At 37.4% G+C, this 23,606-nt stretch overlaps 1 long non-coding RNA gene across 2 annotated transcripts; it reads right to left on the reverse strand.

Moving 5' to 3' along the window:
- Positions 1-2,231: 2,231 nt before the first annotated feature.
- Positions 2,232-5,497, reverse strand: LOC131067754 (uncharacterized). 2 transcript variants are annotated; one of them, XR_009111869.2, is made up of 2 exons: positions 4,990-5,497; positions 2,232-3,467 (listed from the first exon to the last, which is right to left on the reverse strand). It is a non-coding gene; the product is annotated as an uncharacterized LOC131067754 (long non-coding RNA). The 2 variants fall into 2 exon arrangements; XR_009111868.2 differs by having other exon boundaries at positions 2,232-3,490.
- Positions 5,498-23,606: the final 18,109 nt, after the last annotated feature.

The raw sequence follows: 23,606 nt of genomic DNA on the forward strand, positions 1-23,606 counted from the left end.
CCCCATGGTTTTGCACCTTTTAATTATATTTGGTCTGCTTGGCAACTAACTTCTATCAGGTTGTCTTGGTTTGATCAAAGCTCAAGTCATGAAGAATGCTTAGTCCAACAAGATGGTAAATTCTAATAACTTCTAGCAAGCTATCTTGGTTTGATCAAAGCTTGAATTTTACTACCTCTTCTATCGAGCGGAATCGCTTAGTTCAACAATATGGCAAACCTCTCAGTATTGTGCGGCAAAAAACAACAACAGCCCTTCAAGCAGTAAGAGAGACAACAAAACAAAGGGGCAACCCCCAAAATCACAAGGTCGGATAGGTGAAAAGGAAACTTGTCAAAGCAACAACATAGTAAATTTAATTTTTTTTCATATATTACCAATTAATCATTGTTTTCTCAATTTTTATACTCTTTTTATCTATATAAGACATCATGTCGATTTTTGAGATTTTCAAGAAATAATGTCGATATTTTAATTATCAATTTTTTAAACTAAATTGTAGACAACCACAATTAAAAAGTGTTTTATGTGAGAAAATAATATTTTTAATATTATGTTTAAATTAGGCTTGTTAATGGGCTTCTGAGGGTTAATCCCCACAAGAAGGTGACAAAAGTCAGGAGGGTTCTGCCAGATAAGGGCTGGATCAAGGTCAACTTTGATGGGGCTTCTAGAGGGAATCCCGAGATATCTGAGGTAGAGGTCATAGCTCGTGATGAGTATGGTAGTAATCTAGCTTTTGGAGCTAAGAAGTTGGTGGATGCTACGAACAATGAAGCTGAGTGTCAAGCTACTTTAGAGGCCATTATTTTGGCAAAGAAATTGGACGTGAAGAAACTCCATCTCGAGGGGGGCTCCCAGATTGTGCTGAATGGGATTGCTAAGGGTCGGATGGAGGCCTGACATCTTGATAAACATATCAGAAGGATGTCTCCTTCTAAGCGGGTTTGATGATTTTAAAATTTCGCATGTTCTCAGGGAAGCTAATGTTGAGGCAGACAAGCTCTCGAATGTTGGAGCTAATGGTTCTTTGGAAAGCAACTTCAATTTATTTGAGGACCTACGAAATGTGTGTTCTCTTGAGTTTGGTTGATTGTGCTTTAGAAGTGAAAAGCAAACCCGAGTTGTGTTTTTGAGTTTGGTTTGATTTGTTCTTTACACTGGACTTGAGGGAAGAGTTGTGTCACGTGGCTTGTGACCTTCGATCTGGTTGCAAGTTGCAACAGCGGTGTACGAATGATGATGGTAGTAATGGGCGGGCTGATCAGATGATGATGCATGCTTTGAGGTGTTACGTGTGCAGTAATTATTTCTTGATGTAACGTTGGCTATTTTAGGGCCTAGTCTCTTGGTTTTCTGGCACTCCGCAATGGTTGATTTTGGTTTTGCTTGTGAGTGCAGGTTTCGGATGAGAGTGGGGAAGGATGGAAGCCAATTTCTCTCTATTTACAGACGGGCAAATGTGTGCATTCCGTGTTTCAATTTTGTGTAATCGACTGTCGAATGTTTTTAGGGTTGATGGGGAAGTGTTTAGGAGCGTTGTGCATTTGATGGTCGAGGAAGAATTTATGGTTTTCGACTGCAAACCGCGTACAAATCTGGACATCTCGTCCTTGTTTGTGGTGTTGGCCCTGAGGGTGGGTGGTTCGACAGAGGTGATGCGAGTGACATCCTTGGTGCTGAGACCTGAATGGTCGGGAGGGCTGGAGGAGGTGGTGGCTCATGCAAAGATTGGCAAAGGTTTGAGAGTGGCGCAAGGACTGTGGCAGCGGATTGGTGTGGATACGGGAGATGTTCAATCGTTGGTGGTTTGGTCAACCTCCCGAGTTGTGGATGCTTAGATGGAAGATGCAAGAAAAGGGGTGGAGGGAAGTTGTGAATTTTGTGTGAGAGTAGGGACCAACGGAAAGCAAAATTGCATCGCAAACAAACCCCAATTAAGTCGGAGGCTCCTTTGGATGAAGAGAGGCGACCATTGATATGTCATCAAGTCCTTTGGTTAGGCTGGCCCCATAGGGGTTGTCGGGTGGGTTTTAGGTGGGGAAGTTTTCTATGCTAGTTATCGATTAAAAAAAAAAGTCTAAAGTGTATATTTTTTTGAATTAATATTTTTTTTTTTAAATATTAAATGAAAAGCATTGCAATAACAAAACCATCATAAAAAATTCATATGACAAGTACGGGGTGGTTGTCAAATTCCAGGCCTGGTCCAAGCCATTGGCAAACCTCTCAAGATTGTGAAAAGGAAGCATTTGTTTAAAATAGGAATTCAAGTTTTTAATGATATGCTGGATCCAATTAATATTAATTGAATGTCTTGGCAACAACTCAAATAACAATTCAACCTATCCTCTTCTAAGAATCCAATAGCTAGTGACTACTAAGCTTTTTTGTTTGTTGTCCACCCCCATGCCATTACAACTTAAAAGGATTGAAGATGGCCCAAAATGACAAGTATTCAATCCTTTCCTCTTAAAATCAGCCCAACAATGATAAGTATCAAATCTGTTTCTCTTAAAATCATTTATAGACATTTCCTTCCAATGTCTCGCTGGCAATGATAAGTATCAAATCTGTTTCTCTTAAAATCATTTATAGACATTTCCTTCCAATGTCTCGCTGGCTCCTTAACGTAACTCTAAATTAAAATGCGACCTCAACTATGCAAAATGGAACAAGTCGTCAAATTTTGGAAGTGCTCAACCTCAACGTCAATTAATAGCTTGGAAAGTTGCTCCAAATCAAGACACCAATCACTGAGCTTCTCCCCTTCATTTTTCCACCTCCAATTCACCCCTTTTACTCCAAAAGGAGAATATAAAACATGCTTTTTTATTTTATTTACATGCTTGCCAACTGTGCTGCTCCCTATTTGTCACCCTCCCAACTCTCTTTCCCTCAAGTGTGGTTTTGAATAACTACACCTCTTGGGCTTTCCTCTCACAACTCATTAATTTCATCTGGAGGTGTACATGCTTGGCTATGTTTTCGGTGTCTTTTTTTCCTGTATCGGAACCTTACAGGACATTCAAGTTCAAATTAAGAAATTATAAAATAATTGCAACAGTTGGGCCTAGTGACAAAAGTAGTTCAAATTAACAAATTCCAAAATAATTGCAACAATCCAATTCCAAAGGCAGCGCCAACAGTTGGGCCTGGTGACAAAAGTAAGTTCAAATTAAGAAATTCCAAAATAATTGCAACAATCCAATTCCAAAGGCAGTGCCAACAGTTTGGCCTGGTAACAAAAGTGTGTTTGTTTGTTGAGATTGACTCGAATTATAGAGGTTGCTGGAGCCTTGCTTCTTGTTCCTGCAAGCAAGGAGATGATTCTGCTGTTCATTTTTGCTTCCTTTGGCTGCTGTGTTGTTTCGTGCATCTTGTAGCTGTCATTTTGCTGTTATGCAGCATCTTGCTCCTTTGAATTTTAAACTACCATGCAGCATCTTGCTGCTCTGAATTTGTAACTGCAATGCAGCATCTTGCTACTCTGAATTTGTAACATTTCAAGTCAACGGTTCTAGTGAGCTTGTCATTTTTTTTCTTAATCTAATAAAAAAAACATTATTTAGAAAATAAATAGAGACAAGTTAATAAAAATGACATTCACCAATCCGCCAATCCTTTTCAAATGCCCTCTTATCCTTTCTAATGCCCTCTATGTTTGAATGTCTTGTGCTCATCTAATTTTTTCATCACACTTTGCATTAACTATTCAAAAGAACTTTTCTAAAATTGATGGCACTCTTCAATTAACCTACAATGATTAAAATTCATTCTTTCTCTAATTAATTTTTTTTTTTAAATCTGTGTTTAAGAATTAGAAATTAAAAAACAAAAATCTATAAGATTTAAAAAGTTCAAATTTTAAAGTCTAATGTAATATTGTCAAAGCGACATCCAAATGATTAAAAAATATAGAATTAATGATTTAGATGAATCTACTAATGTAATTTATGTTTTAGATTGTCTGGCTTCTTCAGAGTTGTAACATAAAGGAGGCCTCTAATAATCTTCAATCTCTTTCTAAGAGTTCCTTGTGGCATAATTTAGTATCGTGGAAGAAGAAATATCGACAAATCAAAAACTATATCATACTCCTACAGAAGCTTGATGAATCAATACTTATCACGATTTAGATACAAATTAAGATCTTATTATAGATAATTAATTGAACAAGATTAACCCTGGCATCAGATAAATGATGGTAGAAACTAATTCCTTGACAAAATACAGCTATAATCATTAAATAGCTTCCACGACCCAGACCACAAGAAACATTCCAATATAAACACGAAACCATCAAAAGCTGCACAATGGACTGAGCAAAGAGCTCCCCGCCCCACGCCAAACAAAAAATAAACCAAGATAATGCAAGAACTTACAATGATGCCAAGAAATAAATACCATGATAATCGACAGCTTGGGGAAACCAGGCATACTTGCGGCCACTTCGCAGCTGAGAAACCCTAAGCCTCTACCCTTCACAGCTGGAGCTGTTTGATGCCCTAAATTTGATTTGGAGCACTTATTTATCCATAAAATTTCAGTTTCTCATGCTATCCGTAATTTTTTAATTACAAAAATCAAGCTGTTTTACTAAAGGTCAGATTTTTAACCTTCAAAACTTTGGATCGATGAAGACAAAGTTTTTGCAACAAATCTGAATATTTTTCTTCCATGCATTCCATTTGTTTTTTAAAAACAAACAGATCCAAACAATATACCGTTCATCCTTCTCTAAACCAACTAAATTTCTTTTCAGAATAAAAAAATACATACATAAATTGCTTTAATGGTGAATTAAAACATAAAATCTCCACTTCTAAGAATCACAAGTTACAAAAGATCTCTTTCTACAAAGAAAAAAAATATCACATGCAAAATCAATCCTAAAATTATAAGAATACTGTAAAACCAATTTCTAACTATATCCTGAAACCTGGTTCTTGAAAAAAGCAGGATATCAATTGAAAGAGGAGCACTCACACGGTTCGATTCCAACTAGATAGTGCTGAAGCAGCGTACAATCATCACCCAAAACCTAAGATCCAATAATGAATAATTCTAAATAGAACCAACCCTACCAGGCTAAATCGCAAACCCCAGGCCGCGAAGTCAAGTAGGTAAACCCTTGATAATTTCAAGCATGAGAGAGTAGATACCATCGTTGATAGGAAAACAATACTTACTGAAATAGAAGGAATTGGGGGGTCTGGGAAGACTGCATTGCCGTTTCGGAAAAACAACAGCACTGAATCTTCCCAGCCTACCAATTCCAACTATTCCCTTAAGATCGTCGCAGAAAAATACATTTTCAAAGAACGCCCTTTCCTTGCGCTAGACGAGTTTGAGAAAATGGGATTCTGCTCAATATTTTGTAGCCCTAAATGAAACCCTAACCCGTAGCGCACTTAAACCCTAACTCTTGCTGACGTTCGGAACCCAATCTAACCGCAGTCTAGCCGGCCTTCTTAATCCTGGTTCGTGATGTCCGCCCAATTTGTGTCGCTTTGTTTTAGAGAGCATCCTAATATTAAATTGTCGTTTAGCTTTCTTGTGAGAGAATAGATAGTCACGTTACATTAATACAGTAATAATTTTTATAGGAATTTTAGAAATAATTGGATTGGATTTAAAAGGATGAAATTTTAATATAGTGGTTTATTGTGGTTTTTTAATTAAGCTTTTTGTTTATTTTTTATGAATACGTGTATTAGAATCTATTAATAAGAAAATATAGTACACATATTAAAAAAAAAGGCTAGAGGGACACAAGGTCACCTCTTAAAGTCTCACGTGCATAGCCTAGAAATCAAAATCTAAAAGGACATAGCCCAAAGAGAAAGAAACATAAACAAACTAACAAAGGGCCCAACCCATAAAACAACAACACAGTTACGCAGTCAACGCACACCCACCACAAGGCGGAGGGGGGTCCCAGTCATTCGGTTTACCCATTACATCAACGGGGTTCGTGGTGACATCAGGCAAGGACCACCCCTCATTAGCATTTGCCTCTCCTTCCTCTTTATCTTCTGCCCTTTTAGGGGAAATGGTCAATCTATTGGAGGGAGCCACTTAGAAGAATCGGGTCAACCACTAACGCCGCTACCTGCAGGCCAACTGATGTCGCCTCCAAAAGTTGGCCTTGCACCTCCTGAAGGCCAAGCAGAGGTAGAGGCCCTATGGGGTGGAGAAGCATAGCACCGTTGAATCGAACTACCCTTGCCACCAAAATGACGACGAGGGGCCTAGCATTTGGGAAAACTGGAGCAACAAGCAAAAAAACTTCTCTGTCGCTAGCCACATGAAGGTGACTGGCCACAAGAAGTGGAGGCATCAGGATGAGCTCTAGCCACAATGTAAGGGGCATTGCCCCAATGATTAAGTAGCTCCTTAAGGTGAGCCACCTCCAAAGCAACTTTATTAGCCTGAACTTGAATTTGCAACATAACATTATTATAAATAGTAGCTTTAGCATAAAGCAAAACAGAAGTATCAATAGAATTGTGAGCAAAGAGAACAACATTTCTATCTTTCCACAAATTAAAGAGGATTTCCACTATGAAAGAAAGCCAAATTTGGGTAAACTTGAAGGGAATACAAGGCCAACCTTTAACTATGAGCACCATGTGCCAAGAAAAAGGGTCAAGCTTAAAAGGGTGGAATAAATCAAGGATCCAAATCCAAAAATGTTGAGCACAACAACAAAACCAAAAAATGTGCTTCAAAGTTTCTGGTTGGCCGCAAAAAGGGCATCTAGGGTCCAAAACCCCCAAATGCCAAAGTCGAAAGCCCAGGGGCAAGCCTTGGAAAAGAATACACTAAGAAAAATGGGCCAACTTGGGTTCTATAATAATAGACCAAATTATTTGAAAATGGTGCTGCCAAACAAATAAAGGTCACTGCAATTGTCACCTTAAATTGAGGACTTGAAATATTGACAAATACGGAGAAAGCCAGCGATAACCTAACATCGACTTGTAATTACAAAAAAGTGGTGTCTAAATGCCAATGCCAATCCTTCCACCAAGGCTTGATAGAATGAACACCCAACTTTTGTAACATTTTCGGAGGTGGCGAGAACACCAGCGTGTCAAAAGTCTGGCGATTTGGTCGAGCGAGTCGAAACTGAACCCTAACATCTTCCCAAGTGTGGAGATTCATGGTGGCTCTAGAGAACAAATATTTGGGAGTGTGAATGCCTTTTTTGTGGAACTATAAGGCACACACCCAAGGAATGTGAGTCAGAGGAAGCCCTTGAAGGCGAGAACCACCATAGATTGTGGTTATTAAAGGACAAGCCATCCCTAAAACCAAATCTAGCCCACCAAAGCCAGGGCTTGACTACTTCCCAAGACACCAAATACTTTTGGCCACAAATGTCCTTTCAATTTGAATGGTCTCTGGCATGACAAGAAGGGTTTGAAATCCACTCCCCTTCCAAGTGGGTTGGTGCTAAGGAAAACTCGAAGAAATACGATGCCTAAGTATGATTTTTTAGGCATTGCCAAAAATGGCATGGACAATCCATTTAGCAGAGAGGGCTAAACCTTGTCTCCGAGAGGAAAGGAGATCAAGCCCACCAAATTCCTATGTGAGACAATAGAACTCCCAAGCAACACAGTGAAAAACTTTGTGATCCTTAGAAGAAGCCCATAGGAAATCATGAAGAAGCTTCTCCAGACAGAGGTAAGAAGCATTCAAAGGCAACCAACAAGAAGAGTAATACACATGGGCGGCTGCTAAAATCTTCAAGCAAACTTGGATTTTACCAGCCAAAGAAAGGGCCTTGGTAATCCAATAGGAAAGCTTCTTCTCAATTCTAGCCATAACGACATTCTAGAGGTTAGTAAGAGAAGCTGAAAGGTAAAAGAGATGCCCAAGAAACAAATGATTTCCTCATGCCCAATCCACTTCCAGACATACTCACAAAACCAAGGAGGCTTGGGAAGAAAGGATTGCGATAACACTGGGTCTTGTTCCACTAAATGGCAGAACTTGAAGCCAAGCAAAAGATATCCAAGCATTTAAGGGCTTGTTTTATATTTTTCTCCCCTTCAAGGAGTGTGAGAAAAGAGTCGTCAGCAAAGTGACCATTGACAAGCTGATGTAGTGACTCAAGCAGGGAAATGCCTCAAACAAGCCCTTTAGAGATGGCATCTACCAACAAATATCCAAACCCTTCCACCACAAGCACATACAAAGAGGGTGCAAGAGGACACCCTTGACAAATAGACCAAAAGAGCTTGAAAGCAGAGGACTATCGGTCATTGATGGTGATGCAAGTAGAAGTATCCACAAAAATCATATGAACAAATTGAATAAATCTCGGGCCAAACCCAAGAGCTCCAAGAATCGCAAGAATAAAGGGCCATTTGATGCGATCATAAGCTTTGATGAACTCAATCTTGAGGAAGAGAGCAGACTGATCGAAGCACCAAGCCCATTCCATTCCTTCCCAAATTGCAATGATATTATCCAAAATAAACTTAGATTTGATGAACCACATTTATTCAAGACAAACAACGAGTGAGAGCAAATGGTAGATTTTCATAGCCAAAGCTTTAGCAATAATCTTGTAGGAAACATTCAACATGGTGACAGGCGGCCAATTACAAATATCCTCTGAATCACCAGGTTTGGGAATAAATTTAATGTTATCTTTGTTGATAAGATGTCCTAAAGACTAGTTATGAAAAGCTTCAAGATAGACCTTGTGAAGATTAGGACCCACACAAAGCCAAAGAGCTTGATAGAACTCACACGGAAACCCATTGTAGCCAAGGGCCTTATTAGTTGCCATAGAGTTGACAACCTCTTCAAGTTCATCCAAGGTGAGAATTTGTTCACATCAATTATATTGGGCCTCTTAGAGTTGATGGGGAACCACACGGAGGCAGTATTGAAGGGCTTGATCTCACACGGGAGAAGAAGCTTAAGCTGTGAAAAATTGATCATAATGGCGGATAAATGCCTGGAGAATCTTCGATAGATCTGGGAGCACCATCTGACCATCTTTGATTTTCTTGATACCTAGGGAAGAGTGACATGCTCAAAGAGACAAAAAAACAACTTAGAAGCACAATCTCCCACTTTTAACCAATGAAGTTTAGCCTTGATCTAGGCACTGCGTGCTGACTGGGCATCAACAATTTGCTTTTGCTGACAAAGTTGACCCACTTGGATTTGTAAATCTATAGAGAAAGGGTTGGTAGCAAGGGCTTTTGTGGCCCGTTGGAGGCCCAAAGTTGTAGCCTCATAAGACTGTTAACGGAAGAGAGCAAGTTGTTGACCATAAACATGTAGAGAACATGGTGTACGTTGAATAGCATGGTTCCACCAGACAATCTAGCTAGACTGATGAGATGGGTGACATTCAAGATTCCACACTTGGATATGTCATGCAACCATAACCAGTAAACCCTCAAAAGAGAATTGACGGCTTATGAAACAAGAGTAACACAACAAAAGCAACAAGAAAACATAGCAAGATTACAAAAACAGATCATATTATTATCTTAGAACCTTCAGCAACCAACCGGTTATCATCATACAATCATCATAGAACATCTGGTAGTCAACCGGTCACATGCAAGCTACAAGCATAATACAATCCATCCGGGACTCTCAGAATCAATTCGATCACTAATCACGAATCTTAGTCCTTATTATGATTTCTACTTTCTATCTCCCACAAATGATTACATAATACCCTATATATACCCTCTGGAACATATTTGGGTCAGCCACAAAAGATTACATTTACCAATGCAGGAAAATTAAATGTGTAACTAGGTTGGCCCTAAGAATGAAAGAAATTCTTCTGGAAAATAACAACCAAGAAATGTGGATCATCAGGAAGGTCAACCACACGCCAACGAACATCGAACAAGATTCCAAATAGACCCACACACCAAGAAACCGCTTAGTGAAATGAAAGAAGACCAGCCGGTAAGCACAAGAATTGTCCCAGAACCTAGAAACAGTCAATCGGGAGCGATAACTAGCCGGAAATGAATCCAAATGGACTGAAAATCTGGAATTAAGCACATGAACCAGCTTGGAAAATGAAAATAGGGTCTGCAGTGAAAAGCAAGCAACTACCGACACCTACCGACAGGAACACATAAAATTGTACACTGAACTGAACAAGAACTAAACTGAAAGGAGATATTTTTGGTTGATGCAAGATTGCTCATAGATCAGGGACGCTCCTACATCAATATGAGCTATTGTAGGCTAATGACTTAACAAAGAGGTGTTCATAAAAAAATGAGTCTTGGAAGGACGAGTTGGGCCCACACACCACTCAATACTAAATTTAATGGGAAAGTGGTCAGACAAGGTGACCTCAAGGACAGGGACCACCATAGTTCATGACAAGACTTGAATAAAAAGAAGGACTGAGCCAAAATCATGGCACGATGCAATTGTTTAAGTACTTTGTCATTTCTTATACGGAAATTACTCCATGTATACCAAACCACTTGCAAATGATGACAATAATAAGTGGTATAAAAAAGCCTCAATTTATTACGCATATAAAACCACGCCTCATGTTCACCAGTTGTCCAACAGGAAAGCACTAAACCTTCTTTATCAACCACCACTTCAACCATATTAAAGTCCTCACACAAGACCCAAGTGGCAGGAGGCATTGAATCTACAATCCATCGCTAAAGGGAAGATCTTTCAACAACATCATTGGGAGCATAAACATTAATGATCCCAAAAGAATGCTTTTTGATTAACATAAGGATCCACACCAACCGATGATTAGGATCAAACCCATGGTCAACAATGCAGGAATGGTAATGTGGTGCAAGGAGAATCACAACATCGCCATGTCCTACCTCATGTTGAGAAGCAAAATCAAGGCCATCTGGCCAAATAACATGACATGTAGCAAAAAGCATGAAAGAGGAAATTTTAATTTCCTGCAAACACAAAACATCAAGACTAGGATAATTTTTTCAAGTATCCCACACAGAATACTTCTTGGTGAGGTCAGTGAGACCTCAAACATTCCATGAAAGGAAATTCATGTATCACCTTCTCCCATGCCATCTTCGTCGTCAAGAGAGGATAACTGTTTATGCAAAAAAGAAGTCCCTGATTGAAAACTAGGCAACCCATTCCATCATTTTTCTGGAACAATTTTGCCTTCCTCTGTACGCCCAGGTGGGCTGCAAGAATAATAAAGTCTATTAACTAGAGCTACAATAACATAAGACGACTGAGGGGTAGTCAATTCAATGTAAGGATATTTTGAAATTTTTGATACATTTATAATGGTGCAGTTATTACATTATCAAAATATTTTGTTTGTGGGTTCTTCTCATAGTGTGTTGGTTAAGTGGTGGTGGTGTTATTGTGACCACCAAGGTTCAAACCTTCATTGGCCCATTTCTATTACAAGCTTGTGCTTTCGTTGATTCAATGTACTCGCGTGTTTGAGCCTAAACTTTGTTAAATGAGGATGAGTTCTCCCATTTGTGACCTCACCAAGTGGCCTCGCCAACGTCATTAGTTGATACTGGGATGAGATGAATCAAATGAGGTTAGGATGTGGATCATATTAGGTGTCTACATTTTACCCCTCTTTAAAATGGTGTTACAACTAATTATAAGTAACAATTTAGAATTTAAACTAGGAAACAAATGCAAACAAAAGCTTCGCATGCTAAAATACCACAAACCTCAGATAGAGAACAAAATGAAGTAAAAAGACTATGCAAATAAAGCAAGATTTAAAACAAAGCTACCATATGACTCCATTGCCAAATATGATTTGCTCTAATGATTGAAATACAATTGCCTTTTTGCTCAAAAGTGATCTATTCTCATTAAATGTAAAATTGGATGATGATTTTGCATAGCATAGTATGTCAATTTATAAATTTTTGGGAGGAAAGATGAATGGTTGAGATGAGATTAGAAGATCAATGGTGAAAAATGAATGAGAGATTTTTCTCAAGATTAACAAGAGATTGAAGGATTGTGATAGAATTTGTTTGAAATGAAAGGTAAAGATATGCATTTATTAAATAGTAATTTGTTGCAAAAAAAATAATTTAGGAGGTAAATGCATTTAATGGTTCATTTATTCCTAAAAAGGTTGGAGGAAAATAATTAAATTATATTAAAATTATTTAATTATTTTAGTCGTGTGAGATGGAAATAAGATAATTAAATTATAGGGAATGACTAAATAAATAATATACTAATTATTGATGTGTTTCTTAGACACATCTAACACAAAATAAAATACCAAAGGTATTCTATCCTCTCTTGATCAAAATCTTCCTAGATGCAAAATTACATGATCAACCAAGATGATTCCAAGGTTTCTATAGTCAGGTATTGATGTTTAGATAGCTCAATTGGTCGATGTATTTGTTGCTCCTGCAAGGGTTCTTATGTATATGTTCTTTAGGAGATGAACTTCTTGATTTCAAGGAATGCTTTGATCTTTCGAATGATATGCAATGTTGCTCTCTTGCTTACTAGTACTAATGGATAATTGATAAAAAATTGCAAAAGGTTAAAGGTTGAAGGGTACTAAACTAATCTTAAGAATGCAAGGACAAAGGACAACTTTGATGAAACTCAACTAGTCTTTGCTTTGACATACAAAGAACAACTTCACAAAGGTTAGTGCAATCTCCTAAGGGAATTGAATGATTTTCAAATTACCATCAAGAAGCATAGACACCATCACTTGAATGCATATTAATGACCAACTAACTTATGTTTGATTAAACATCTCTTCTTGTTTGTTTAAGTTCACCTTTCTTGATCTCTTTTACTTTTTGGCCAACCTTATCTAAAACATTCATGAATTTTTTATCTTCTTGAAATTCAACTTTATTGCTTGTGAGGCTGAGTTTGCTTCATGTCTTTCTTCTTCAACTTGCAAGGAATTTAAATTTCATCCCCCAACATCTATCTTGTATCTATTTAAGTAAAGGGGGCAAAATTTCACCTTCCATGTTTTGGGGGTTAACCTTTTACCTTCCATGTTTATGTGAGTTGACTTCCTTACCTTCTACATCAACCTAAGTTGATACATGCCCTTCTTCTTTACTAACTTAAATCGGTGTACATCCTCCTTCTTGTTAACTTAAGTTGGTGTGCATCCTCTTTTTTGCTTTAGGAGGTTAAATTTTGACTTTAGGCAAATTTTTCCTTCTTATTAACCTAGGTTGATCTGCACCCTTCTATGTCTTTGAGGCATAATATTTTAGTTAAGCAAATTTTTACCTTCTCACCAACTTGAGTTGTTGTGTAGGCCTTCCTTGTCTTTGAGTGTTGATATTTTACATAAGTAATGTTTTGCTTCCTCATTAACCTAGGTTGATTTGTAGGCCTTCGCAAGATGTTGTAAGTTGAAATCCTCTTTACCTTGATGGTTGATTGATCCTTCAAACCATTCAAACCAAACATTTTTGTCCTCTAAAGTTGATCAACTTCTTTATTTGGAGGAACTAGCATGCATTGCTCTCTAGCAGATTGGTGGAGGAATTTTTTTCAAACAGATTGCATTAGAATTTCGCTTTCTCTAGAGATGAAAAAATTTGAACATCCAAAGGAGGTCTTTATTCTTTAACTTGCAAGGTCTACTTGAATCATCTTGCCCTGCACACTTCCTAGAGCAAAACACCCTAGAGGTCAAATTATTGTTGAATTGATAACCTTAAAACAACCAAAGCTTCTAATCTAAGCAGCAAAAAAAAGGGGGGGTTCCCATTCGCAATGGAGCGATGTGTTAAAAGGTCACAACACTGACTAATTCAACCATTTAGTTAATTTTGGATAAAGTTGTATGGGATTAAATTTAGGTGTCTACATTTTGTCCCTCTTTTAAATGGTATTGTGACTAAGTGGTAGTTTTCCAAATAAGAACAAAAAGTAAGATGAAGTGGAGCTTTAGTGGGTTGCATTAGTCACTTAGAAGAATAGGGATGATGATTGAGGTGATTCCTGTGGGTTAAATGGGACCTAAAGTTCTCTTTAAAAGATAAAGGAATATGCGTCATTATGGATGAAATATTACTTGAGAGAAATCATAGTGGGTTGAGGTGTGTGTCATTGTTATATCAAACTTTGATAAATTAGGATAGGAAGTGTTGATTGATGTTTCTTAGATGATTGTATTAAATGATGATGTCCCATGAGGATTTAGTACAATTATGATGGAACATGATTTGTGGATAGAGGATCGATGAATTGAAAGATGAGGCTAGAAGAAAGAGTAAAAGGGAAAAAGGAAAGGGACAAAAATTGATTGATGATGAATGTTGTCAAAGTAACATTGTGTACAAAGAGAAACATATTATTCACTATAGCACTAGCATTATGCATCATGATGGAAATTGTGATGATGATGTTCAACATGTGTATTGACTAACACAAAAGAATACAAGCTGCAAATCGAATAGTGATCCAAAAGACATGATGCAATAGAACAATATCATATGAAAGATGAGGGTGACAATGTGAAGTATGGAGCACTAGGACTATATGCAACATAAAAATAAAAATACATGCAAACACTTACCAAAAATATGCTAAAACCACATGAGTTTGTATCCAATTAAATTTTGAAGATGAAGGTTTATGAGATGAGATGGATGGAGGAAAATGATTAAGATGGAGGAAATCTTCAGAAAGAGATTTAGGAGGGGAGGGGAAGAGGATGGGGGGTAAGTAGGGGAGGCGATATATTTTGAACAAGGAATGAATGAGGAAACATAATGTAAGAACTCGAAGGGATGCAATGTGACGATAGATGAAGGTGGGAGGGTGATGCCTTAGAAGGAATATATGCAATAAGCAAAATCAACAAGGGGAAGCTCCCTATTAAGTGCAAAACCAAGTAAATGGTGTCATGTGTAATGAAGAAGGATGGATATGAAATGGAAAGGATGAATGAATGATGGGATATAAGGAAAGAGTATATAATAGGGAGTTTCAATAGGTGAGCAATTTGATAAAAGAGGATAAAGTGATAGAGGATTGTGAGAGGGTGAGAATGGAATATGAGGATGGACTAGTGGAGGACGTAGTATGAAATAGGGATAATGAGCAATCGTGGACAATAAGATTGATTGACTAGCCCAAGGATAAGGGAAGAAATGGAGAAGAGGGATGGAGTAGTGAAAACAATTATATGGACTAATAAAATGATGCATGCCATTGAAAAGAGTGATTACCTACTACACACGATGCATATTTTTTAGGTTTTCATCATGGTACATTCCCAAGGCACCACAAGAAGTAGTTTTCATCATTCGATGAATTTATTTCTCTTTACTATTTTTGGTTTTTGGTTTTTTAGATTTTTTGTTGATTTTCTTCTTTTTTCTTTTGCTTTGGAAGACTGTTACCAAGGGTATAATAAGCATGGAATTAATAGATATAAATGACATTCATGAGCTCATCCAATTCATAACTTTCAAGAGTTGCCAATTTTTGTATACTCTTTATCTAAATTTGGAGATAATAACATAGGGACCCAACCAATTTGACTCAAGCTTCCTCTTTTATTTTTTTTCTTTATTTGGTATCCTTTTGGTCCTCTTTAAGAGTAATGTCTTCGACCTTAAATTCTCTTCAGTAGATGTGCTTCTTGTAGCTATGATGCAACTACTAATGGTAAAATTTAAGGTGAATAAGAGTATTGAAATGATGCTTGCCAATGAGTTCAAGCTTACTTAGTTATGACACCTAGTAATACTCCTCTAAGATGAGGCTATGGAAAGAGACACTTAAAGAGAGAAGCTTCTTGACCACAATTGGCAAGATTTCTATGATATCATAGACAAGGGAATATGGTGTGGTGCTAGTGGGAATGTGAATGTTGGTATGGCAGGTCTGGAGGGTGATATTAAGCTGGATATGCCAATAATGGCCAACATCATTTATAAAATTTATGATGGTTTTATTAAACACCCTAGCTTGTTTAATGCCTTAGGGATAACATCACATTTCTAAGTTTTGAACCTCAAATTAACATTATAATCTCTAAAACTCATGTATTACTTGGGAGGGAAGCTCTTTTTAAAATGCCAAAGTTTTAGAATTTTTGAGTGTTAACTTGTTTTGATCTTCTTCAACAAATCAACATAATGGAAAATGGAGACTTCCTTTTTATCCTTGCATATGGAATGTTGCAAAAGCAACAAGAATGTGCATGATGTTGGGCAATGATTTCCATAGATGTCAAAGGTGTTGGCCAGTTCTATCATTGATGCCAAGGTATCCAAAAGAGTGCAAGGTATCCAGATGAGTGCAAAATTACTGTCATGTCTATGACTAAGCATTCAAGTTATGAAAGGACACTAACAATATGGATGTACAATGATAAGTTATGTTGGTGACATCATTTGCAATATGATTGTAATGCCATCTTCTATCTATTCTAGTTGTTGAAGGTGATCTAGAATTGTTTGCAATGTGTTCCTAAGGTAAGTTCCTCAAACCATGTGTTTATACTGACAACTTGTTTTGTTCCCCATTCTACCACACTTGAGAGTAATAACTTAAGATTTGGAAGGAGAGTATCTTTACACATGTTGTGTTAGATTCTAGAGTTTCATGAGCTAAGCTTCAATAAATAGAAAGTTAGAAATGACAGAGTGTTCATAGTGCGAGTTAGCTAATCAAGTTGTGGTTTTAGATTGAAGTGATAGGGTTGTAACATGTGTTCACTAGAGATAGTGTGTGGATGACCATTAGGACTGGATTAGTCTATGCTAGGTAACACATATAATGTACCTTATTCAAAAGTTATGTTTGGGCTCTTAGACCTGACCTATTACACGTTTGGTTAAGGAATTTGTTTATGGATGACTTGTATATATTGTAATTATGTTTTAGGAAAACATGTGAATGTAATTATAATTCATATATATAGTTGATCTAGGTTCATCCCTAATGTGTTTGTGACTGTAAGATCTAAAAGGGTTGGCAAATTGGGTTGCTATTCTGAATTGATGCGCCAAAGGTTTGTAACTGTATGGCTTACGCCACTACTGCCGATAAAGTAGAAGAAAGAGAGAGATGAAGATGAGAGATGTAGAGAAAGATTACAAGGAGTATAAGACGTCACTAATCTTGAAGAACAAAGTCCCCCAATCCTAGGATCTTAACTCACTCAAACATATGCAAGAGTACACAAAACAAAAGGAACAAGACACACAAAACAAAAACAAAGCGCAAAAGACACAAGAGAAGACAAGACACAAGATGACAAACCAACTAGCCGAAGAGCCCTCGATACTCAGATATATCAACAACTAATCAGGACACAAAGACCAATGCCATCACATAAACACAAGTGATCACATAAAAGAGCAAAGTTGACATCATCCATGAACCATCAATAGCAAAACCATGGGTTCATGAGAGGAAGAAGAGAGAGGACACGAATACACACTTTGGTAATCCATGAGAAGAAAGGTGAACGAGAGAGAAACCATTGACATCTTGCCCCTAAAACTAGGTGATCCATGGAGAGAAGGACATGGAAATCTAGCCCCCAGAGCCTGTCTGGGTGATCCATGTAAGGGAGGAGAGTGAGAACACCATTAGTTATACTCAACCTCAAACACGTGTGTGTGAAAGTGAGGCTCGAAGCACCTCATAAGAGTCTATGCCTGAGTACGCTACAACCTGTATAAGATGTATAGTACAAGTGTCAAGACAGGCATGATGTCTCGCTCTGAGAATCTATGCTTTGGTTCCGAGAATAATCACCCTGCATAAGAGAAAAGTGGTGTCATCTCACTCTAAGAGTTCATGCTCTGGTTCCGAGAATGACCCACTATACAAAAAGGAAGAAGTGAAGACATCTCGCTCTAAGAGTTTGTGCTCTGATTCCGAGAATGACCCACTATACAAGAGAAAAGTGATGACATCTTTCTCTAAGAGGCTTCCCTCTGGTTCCAAGAATGTCCCATTGTAGAAGAAAAGTGATGACATCTTGCTCTAAGAGGCCGCCCTCTGGTTCCAAGAGTGTCCCACTATACAATGCATGAGAGAAATATAGTACAAAGGAGCAATGTGGGTGCCCCCCCCTTAAGATGTCAACATAGGTTGATGTTGACATCTTAAGGAAAGTAGAACAAGGATACCTACCTTCATCACAAAGAAGAAATCCGTTATGCAACAATGTCATAAATCCAAGCAAGAGAGGGAATACTCTTCAAGCAAGGATAAGATAGTTGAAAAGAGATATATTGTTGTAAGTGTAAAGGTGATCCTTGAAGAAGAAGAGATCTTTGTTCAAAAGACATCTACCCCCAAGAGGAGTTGTCTTAGAAAAATATAACATCTTCTAGAATGAAGCGCAGAAGAGAACAAGAATGCAATCCTTCCTCCTATTCCTAGGTGAAAGGGATTCTTGATGAGGGATGACTCACGTTTAGCTCCAAGAGGGAGGGGTGAATTTATCATAGATGTACATTACCAAGTGTGAAAAGAGGTTGTAGTCAAGGAATGACACCTCTTGTATAAAAGATAATCCTTGAGCAAACAACCAACAATTTCGCACAAGGAATGACATCAAGTAATAAAGCTCACACAATCCACACAATAGGGAAAGGTGGATCCTTAGTGAAAGAGAGAGGGAGAGAGATCATTGCACCCCAAGTGTAGGACAATGAGAAGAATTACATAACTTCTAAAGAGATATTACTCATAAAAGACATATTGTTTCAAGCAAGGAATACATCCTAACCAAGGAACAAACATGCACTCGCATGAAGGATAACTCCATTCAAAGAAAGGACATCAAGTTATGAATAACACAATAGAAGAGGTAATTTTCAAAGAGAGAGAAAGAAGAAGAAGGTTTACAAAAGTCCTCTAAATAGAGATTATTCATAATAGACGTACCGTTTCAAGCAAGGAGAAGATCCCACTCACGGAACAGACATGTGCTCGCATGAAGGAAAACTTCATGCAAGAAAGGACATCAAGTTTATGAATAATGCAATAGAAGAGGTAATTGTCAAAGAGAGAGAAAGAAGAAGAAGGTTCACAAAGGTTCTCTAAATAAAGATTATTCATAATAGACGTACCGTTTCAAGCAAGGAGAAGATCCCACTCACGGAACAGACATGCGCTCGCATGAAGGAATACTCCATGCCAAAAAGGACACCAAGTTTATGAATAATGTACTCCATAAAGAAAATAGTGAAACCTTAGAAATAGGAAAAGGAATATTCTTGCCCCCCAAGCATAGAGGCAAAAATAAATAGACTATTATGTTGCTTACTAAGTATGATTACACTTGAAATTGTACCGCCACGAATGACAAGGAGCCCCCAATAGGTAGGCTAACTATGTCACATAGTGAGGAGAAACATAATAGGAACTTGAATGTTATTTTAAATGATCATGATGTATATGCCATTCATTATCAGATGTTATTTCTAACATGCCAGAAATAATGAAATGTTGTATTTGTGTTTTCAAAGCTTGATACTCATTAGTAGAATGGCCATGGGTTTGATGATATTTACAAAAAGAAGAAATCTGAGAATGTTGTGTATGTTTTCTTCTGTGTTTAGGACAAAAAGGAGATATTAAGTTGGAATTTAGAAGATTGGTCAACACACTTTCTTGTTGTAACTCAAAATTAGAATGAGAAGGTGTGGATTTACAAGACAATGGAGAAGAAGATGTGGACAAAGCAAAGTGTGATTTCTTATGACTTTGTCGCTCACATTCAAGCATTTGTCCATTGCATCCATGTGTATGTTCAAAATAGGGTTCACTCTTAGGGGGAATGGGATTGAAGTTTAAAGAGGCCCAATCAATTTCAAGATTTGTGTTAAGAGAAAAATTTGGAATGTGGAATTCATGCATCTTAGACTTGCTAGAAAAGGTAGGAGTGAAATCTAAGGACCCCCAATCATCCTCTAAGAGTTCTTCTTTAGGAACTTCTTTGGTAGGAGATGGTGTATTTGAGTGAATTGAAGAGAGGATTGTAAGAACGAAGAAAGCATATGATGTTTCACTTATGTTATCATCAATTACCTCATTAGTATATGTGTGAGGCACAACATGATAACCAGGAATAATTTTTGGTTTCCTAGGAACATGAATGACATTGATTTGATTTTTGTCAGGCTCTTGATTTTTGGGAGAGAGGGCATTATGATGAGAAATAATATCATCCTCTTGTTCTAAGGTATCTTTATGTTCAAGACACTCATTAGAAAAATGACTATCATATGTAATTAATGCTTCATCTTTAGAGGGAAGATCATGAAAAGAAGGTATGGTATCACTAGGATAAGTAGTCATAATATCATCCTCTTGCACCAAATAATCCTTACGAGGGAGATAATTTTTAGGAGAAGAAGGAATACAATTCTCCAAAGATTCATCTTTAGGAGGGAGATTTTTGAAAGAAGTGTCCATATTCCCTTTTTGCACCAATGTGCCCTCGTTAATGAGATTAATGTTGAGAGAGGGTAAATCATAGCTTTGAATGAAACAAGAATAATGTTCACCCCATACATGCATAGAAAATTTAATAAAGGAGGGAAAATGGAATTTGAATTTGAATTTGTGTTCGACCTTAGAGGGTGTTTAAATTAATAAAGTACACCAATTTTCTGGATTTAAGCAGAAAAACGCAATCAATTCTGTCTCCTAAAATTTCGGGAAAAAAGTCTAGGACCGTGGCGAAAGTGCACACGGTCTGACCAAATTTTTTCAAAATTTTCAAGGATGATAGGTATTATGATATTATTGCAGAATCCAAAAAAACAACTGATTTGGAGATGTCTAGATTGGTCAAATTTGTAGTCAAAGGTCGAAAATAGAAAGATCTTAAAAATTAGAGTTTTATGATTTAACCACTGAATTTTCAGAATAAAGAGACAGATTTGAATTGCAATTTTGAAATAGAAATCAGATCTCAAACAAGTAATTAAAATTTTACACTTCACAAGCTTAATTTTCTCAAAATGAAAAATCAGGGTTTTTATGCAATTAACCTCTAAAATTTGCAAATAGATCAAACTTGGAAATAAAAATTTGAAAATTTGAAATTCAAATTGCAATTAATTAGATCTAATAATGATAAATCATAATTAATGTGTAAGACGTTGGGTTCACCAAAATGTAAAGTGAAAAATTGGATCCTAGTGACTCCCCACCTAGAAGAGAGAAAGGAAGCCACTAGGATGATTTTCACTTGGGAGAACTTTATATTCAAAAGAGGGGCTTGAATCCAGTAGATCCAAATCCAAGGGAAACAAGGATGTGAATTCCAAGTGGATTGCAAGGGTTGAAGTGTGATTTACCCTCTTTTGTAAATCAGAAAGTTGACTTGTTGACTATGCGAAAAAGAGAGGGGAAATGAGTGAAATGAGGAGCTACCGGTTCAGGCTCACGTTGTAACTTTGGATCTAAGCTAACTAGACTGATATGGATCTTCCCTGCAAATTTGGAGAAAAGTTGTTGGGACCGTGGCGGGAGTGTACATGGCCCTCCACAAAATCTGCGAAATGAAAAGGGTTCTTCCGTCTTTGCAAATGAAGCCCAAACCTACAATTATAGCTGCGCGCCTGCAACCTCCACATAGAAAAGAGATGAAAAGGGGTTGTGGATAGGGGTTTGCCTCAATCAAACCCCGGTTGAGGAATCAACCTTGAAATAAAGTAATTGCAAATGCTTGAATGTAAACAATAGAAATGTATACCTTATAGATTTGCAACTTGTTGATGATGATTGCTTTGCTTCTTAAATGTAACCACAAGTGTTGCATGGAATGGCATGTAACATGACAAAACCCTAACACACATACATGATTGCAAATGAATGTTGTAATGTTGCTCCAATGGATGAATGAAGAAGACTTGAATGCTTGAATGCTTGATGATGTATATCTTCGCCTATGCTTGCTTATCATCCCTTCGCTTGAAATTCGCCTCCCATTCTTGCCTTATGCAAATGAGAAAACCTAATCCCTTTTATACATGCCTCTTGAAGATTAATTCATCTCATAAAAGGTTGACATCGGGGAGATTTAGGATCCCAAAGTGCAGATGGGGTCGGGGGGGCCTATCTTGGGGCCACCCTAAGAGGGTGGGACAGGGGCGCCACACCCTTGTCCAAGGGGGACAGGGGTGCCATGCTCCTGTCCAAGGGGGACAGGGGCGCCATGCCCCTATCCTGCCCTATCTTGGGGCCCGGACAGGGTCCTGAGGCTACCTCAGGGCTCAAACAAGAAGGGGTCAAGGGGTGAAAAGGCAAAAAGAGGTCTTGGCTAGGAAGGAGGATGTCGTTGCCAAGGTGAGGACCTCAAATGTGGTTAAATTGCACGAGGCACAATTTTATGACACTACAGTAACATCATAGGAGATAGCATGTGGATGACTGTTGGGATCATATTAGTCTACATTAGGTAATGCATAACATGTACCTTCCTTTAAAGTAACGTGTGGACTTGGCCTATTACATGATTGGTTAAATAATTTGTTTATGGCCAACTTGCATATATTGTAATTATGTTTTAGGTTGACATGTGAATGTAATTGTCTTTGTAATTCACATATATAGTTTATCTATGTGCATTCCTAGTGTGTTTGTGATTGTAAGATATAAAAGAGAAGTTAATGTGCCAATATGTGGGTTTTGTAATATGAGTAGCATCCCAATCATCGTGTGGTTTCATCAGAAAATCATATGTACAGTGTGGGAGTGTTCTAAAGTTTATTCAAATAAATAAATAATTATGTATTCAGTTTGAAGTTCCATAATTTATATCTTTTGTATTTTGGTGAGATTGGTGCTCAAATCTTGGATTAGGTGATTGGTGTCTCCTATAACTTGGTGCCTACAAATGTATTTGGAGATTGGTCTCTCCAATAGGTTGGTGCCTACTTCATATTGTAAGTGATCTATCATTTTGTGAGGTTGGATTTACACAGTAGATCCAACCAGCTATTCTCAATGTAGTTTTTCCCTTCAGGGTTTCCATGTATAGCGGGTGTTCTTATTTTTTGATGTGTGATTGTGTTTACTACTTGCTTAATTACACGATTGATAAAGTAAGATATGGTAATTGTTCTAATGTTACTTGAGATTGGTTGTGATGCTTGGAGAAGTTATTAATGATAATTAATATTGATTGAGCTTGAAATTGGCATATACTAATTCTCCTATGAAAGGATTACTCTACAAGTACATACTATAATCTTGTGACTTTTAAATAATATATTGGGCTACTTTTGGAGTAGGGTTTTCCTTCTAGAAGGTTTTTTCCCACTTAAATCTATATTTAATATCTATATAAATGTTGTAAGGATATGGTAAGTGTAATGGTGTAATTTGGAAATAGGGTTCCACCAAGTAGGATAAGACCACTAATTAACCAAATTACCATTACATTGAAAGAGGGGTGAACCTAATAGATCTAGCCTCAATTCAAATAAGGAAAAGGCTGAAATTCTAATTAGATTCATTGGTTAGAGTTTGGTTCCCTTTCTAAGTTGAATTGTGAAAATGTTGAAATTAGGGTAAAACAAGGAATTTCTTATGTAAATTGGTAGAAAAAGTGAGCTACAGATGTCGTTTGG

The sequence above is a fragment of the Cryptomeria japonica genome, chromosome 9 (assembly GCF_030272615.1).
Source record: "Cryptomeria japonica chromosome 9, Sugi_1.0, whole genome shotgun sequence".
Classification (NCBI taxonomy): Eukaryota; Viridiplantae; Streptophyta; class Pinopsida; order Cupressales; family Cupressaceae; genus Cryptomeria; species Cryptomeria japonica.